Source organism: Abramis brama (assembly GCF_963993115.1).
Source record: "Abramis brama genome assembly, chromosome: 4".
Classification (NCBI taxonomy): domain Eukaryota; kingdom Metazoa; phylum Chordata; class Actinopteri; order Cypriniformes; family Leuciscidae; genus Abramis; species Abramis brama.
Genome location: NC_139966.1, coordinates 58,402,924 through 58,407,923, shown reverse-complemented (window position 1 = coordinate 58,407,923; position 5,000 = coordinate 58,402,924). Strand labels below are relative to the sequence as shown.

Below are 5,000 nucleotides of genomic sequence, written 5' to 3'. Positions count from 1 at the left end.
TTTTTATTAAATGTAATGCGTTACATTACTTTTGCGTTACTTTTTCTCACCAGGGCTGGGCTTGCTTGTTTGCTTTTTAATAAGTAATAAACAGTAATAAAGTTTAATAAAGTTCTATTTTTGGTAAATGTAAAGGTTCTTTCACAGCGAAAGTGAAATGAATAATCCTCAGGATGAAGGAAATGCATATTTAACCCTTTCAGCTTCTGTTATTCTGGATTAAAGAACAATAGGAGACAGGAGTTCAAGAAGTTCAACACTCTTATTTCTAAATCTAATCTAAAGTCATTTTTGCTTATTAGTATGGGTTGAATTAGATCATTGAAGGTCAGATAATAAAGTGAGATTAAATGCATAAAATATATTTGTGTAATTTAATATAGTTCATTATATTTATGGATGGGCATTTTACTGTTTTTATTCATTTTGAGGAATACTGAATGTTTTCATGCAAGTGAGACGAGTAAATGCATGATCACATTTAGTCTAGAACTGAAATAACCATCATGTTTACACAGCGCACACACACACACACACACACACACACACACACACACACAGTGCACACACAACACCTCACTTTATTTCTCTCAACATGAGGACAGGAGAGCTGTCAGTCAATAAATGTGAAAAAGTAACTTAGATATTTTGCTGTACATTGAAAAAGTAATGCGTTACTTTACTAGTTACTTGAAAAAGTAATCTGATTACATAACTCAAGTTACTTGTAATAAGTTACACGCAACACTGCCTTGAGACACACACACACACACACACACACACACACACACACACAGACAGGCTTCATCTTCTCACTTACACACACCAACGTCAGAGAGAGAAAACAGCATCTGGACACCAAAACACTGAAACTCCCAAAGCGCCGGAGCTTCATCAGTTAAACATCTGCACTCTTGTATTCTACTAAATCTTTTGTTTTCATGTTAATCCCTGTGGTGAAAATCAAGCGTTTAATGTTGTTTATATGTCTATGTGGTGTTATTAATATGCTATAAGACAAACCACGTGTAAATTCATAAGTCGACACCATTGCTGAGTATTTCCTCCTTAAAACTGCAGTGAACCAAAGACAGACTCAAAAACACGGTTTGAAATCGCTGGTGTTTCTGACGTCACAAACTACCTTGTAACCAATCAGATCAACGTGTGATCGTCAACCAGTGGATCTCTGAGCTGAGCTGAGTGAGTGAGTGAGTGGAGGCGGGGCTCATTTGCATATTCATAGAACCGCACATACTAAATGAGTCAAGGGTGTCGAGTTACAGTCAAGATATTTTAAGACATGAAGAATTATTTTTCAATGAAAAAAACTTTTAAATATGTCATTCTGGTGATCGAAGATGAGTTTTAATGGATAAAATTATTGACAACAGGGGGACTTGTAGTCATTTAAGGACATTTTTTGTCATTTCTTTATGTGCTTTTGTCATTTCATTATTATTATTATTTTTTCAATACTGCTATTAAGGTTTAATTTATTTATATTCTAGTTTTAGTATTAGTTAATGATAAAATCCCTACTTGAATTAAAATAACTGACTTAACATTAACTGAAAATAAAATTTAAATATAAATGAATGAATAAATGAATAAATAAATGAATTTATTTCAGGCAAATTTCTCGTTTAATTAAGTTCATCTTGATGTACTAAAATAACTCAAACTAAAGAAAAATTAATACAACTTATGCAATTCATACAGTGCAATCACAGAATTCTGGAGATCAAACTAAATTTATTTAAAGCTTGTTTTATTTTACATTCACTTTTATAAGGTTTTGAAACGTGTTTGAAAATCGTCTAGTAACAATGTGAGATAGATAAATAAATATGTTTTTGGTCATTAAAATAAGTTAATAAGTTCAAACAAGTTAACAATTTATTATATATTTATTTCTACCATGAACTGAATGACATTTCAACAGATGATATCAAAATTACTACATATAATTTGTAGAATTATATGTAATTCTGAATTGTAAATCTACACATAATACAATTATGACTGTTTTCTGTAGAGCAACCGTTTCAGTGACAAATTTTAGTTCTACCAGAAAGACTCGGGAGAATTAATACTGTGACAATAAACATTTATTTAAGAGCTCAGCAAACAATCAAATTCTTTGGCGTAGGCCCCGTCCGTAACTCGCATTCCGAGGGTACGGAATCTGCATATCCTGCCTGAAGACGAAGGCAGGGGCGCAGCTCACCCCCTGCGAAGTAAGGAAGGGGGCCATCTGGTGGTGGTGGGGTGGAAGGAGGAGAGGACATCCTGGCGTCTTCAGGGTAGAGGGGAGAGCCCGTCTGGAGGTGATGAAGGGGAGGACCCAGCATAGAATGTTAGGGAGATGAAGGAAAAGTCCCGTCTTGGTGGTGGATGGGGAGGATGGAGGTGGTTGAAGCGACAGCATCTGCGAACTCAGACATGAGTAAGTACCACCCTTTTATACTGGCTATAAGGATATGATTGGATAGGAGAGAAGGTAATACATGATGCGAACGATTGAGTCTTCCTGGCAGAACTTGCGCTAGCTTCATTTATTGAACTGAACTGAATCAACATGGATCTGAATAATGACTCTTCAGTCTTCTGTAGAGCTGCTTTACACCTGACTCTAAAGTTGTCTTATATTTGATGAAGTTTGCATAATTGATTCTGTTTATTACCATGAAGCTGCTTTTGAAACAATCTGTGATGTATAAAGCGCTGAATTATGCAATGAGTTACGAAATAATTGCCAATATCTGTGTCTTTATCGCTCTCACCGCCTCCGTCTGCAGGAACACACACATATTCATAATCACAGCGCTGGCGATAAGTGCAGCACAAAGCTTGTTTCAGCTCTCTGAGAGGATCATTATCTTCTCCTGCTGAATCTGAGGTGTTAATGTGTGAATGTGTGAATCTGCTAATGATTATAGTCACTAAAACACTCTCTCAGACAGAGATGAGTGAAACTAGAGATGCATCGGTACTAAAAACTACTGAAAATCTCTCCCAACTAATGCTGTAATTACACAGGGATCACAAGTACATCATATTATCAGAGGTTAAAATTAACAACAGAGCCCAAACTTGTATATTCAGCTGCTATTTATTTTCAAGTATAATAATTAGTGCTGGGCAACGATTAATCGCTTCCAAAAATAAAAGTTTGTGTTTACATAATATACAGTGAGGAAAATAAGTATTTGAACACCCTGCTATTTTGCAAGTTCTCCCACTTGGAAATCATGGAGGGGTCTGAACTTGTCATCGTAGGTGCATGTCCACTGTGAGAGACATAATCTAAAAAAAAAAATCCAGAAATCACAATATATGATTTTTTAACTATTTATTTGTATGATACAGCTGCAAATAAGTATTTGAACACCTGTCTATCAGCTAGAATTCTGACCCTCAAAAACCTGTTAGTCTGCCTTTAAAATGTCCACCTCCACTCCATTTATTATCCTAAATTAGATGCGCCTGTTTGAGGTCGTTAGCTGCATAAAGACACCTGTCCACCCCATACAATCAGTAAGAATCCAACTACTAACATGGCCAAGACCAAAGAGCTGTCCAAAGACACTAGAGACAAAATTGTACACCTCCACAAGGCTGGAAAGGGCTACGGGGAAATTGCCAAGCAGCTTGGTGAAAAAAGGTCCACTGTTGGAGCAATCATTAGAAAATGGAAGAAGCTAAACATGACTGTCAATCTCCCTCGGACTGGGGCTCCATGCAAGATCTCACCTCGTGGGGTCTCAATGATCCTAAGAAAGGTGAGAAATCAGCCCAGAACTACACGGGAGGAGCTGGTCAATGACCTGAAAAGAGCTGGGACCACCGTTTCCAAGGTTACTGTTGGTAATACACTAAGACGTCATGGTTTGAAATCATGCATGGCACGGAAGGTTTCCCTGCTTAAACCAGCACATGTCAAGGCCCGTCTTAAGTTTGCCAATGACCATTTGGATGATCCAGAGGAGTCATGGGAGAAAGTCATGTGGTCAGATGAGACCAAAATAGAACTTTTTGGTCATAATTCCACTAAACGTGTTTGGAGGAAGAAGAATGATGAGTACCATCCCAAGAACACCATCCCTACTGTGAAGCATGGGGGTGGTAGCATCATGCTTTGGGGGTGTTTTTCTGCACATGGGACAGGGCGACTGCACTGTATTAAGGAGAGGATGACCGGGGCCATGTATTGCGAGATTTTGGGGAACAACCTCCTTCCCTCAGTTAGAGCATTGAAGATGGGTCGAGGCTGGGTCTTCCAACATGACAATGACCCGAAGCACACAGCCAGGATAACCAAGGAGTGGCTCTGTAAGAAGCATATCAAGGTTCTGGCGTGGCCTAGCCAGTCTCCAGACCTAAACCCAATAGAGAATCTTTGGAGGGAGCTCAAACTCTGTGTTTCTCAGCGACAGCCCAGAAACCTGACTGATCTAGAGAAGATCTGTGTGGAGGAGTGGGCCAAAATCCCTCCTGCAGTGTGTGCAAACCTGGTGAAAAACTACAGGAAACGTTTGACCTCTGTAATTGCAAACAAAGGCTACTGTACCAAATATTAACATTGATTTTCTCAGGTGTTCAAATACTTATTTGCAGCTGTACCATACAAATAAATAGTTAAAAAATCATATATTGTGATTTCTGGATTTTTTTTTTTAGATTATGTCTCTCACAGTGGACATGCACCTATGATGACAATTTCAGACCCCTCCATGATTTCTAAGTGGGAGAACTTGCAAAATAGCAGGGTGTTCAAATACTTATTTTCCTCACTGTATGCGTATAATTATTTTGTATATATAAATACACACATGCATGCATATATTTAAGAAAAATGTGTAATTTATACATAAAATATTTATATTTCTATATAATATAAATTATATGTAAATATATATACAGTATATACATGCAAATATTTCTTAAATATGCTGTCAATGATTGTAAATAAAGACTCAAACACTCTAAAATTAAAA

The 5,000-nt window shown here is 37.2% G+C and overlaps 1 protein-coding gene across 1 annotated transcript in view; it reads right to left on the bottom strand.

Moving 5' to 3' along the window:
• LOC311080854 (glutamate receptor ionotropic, kainate 2) overlaps positions 1-5,000 on the bottom strand; it is a 60,141-nt gene that overhangs the window by 42,855 nt on the left and 12,286 nt on the right. The window lies entirely within an intron of this gene.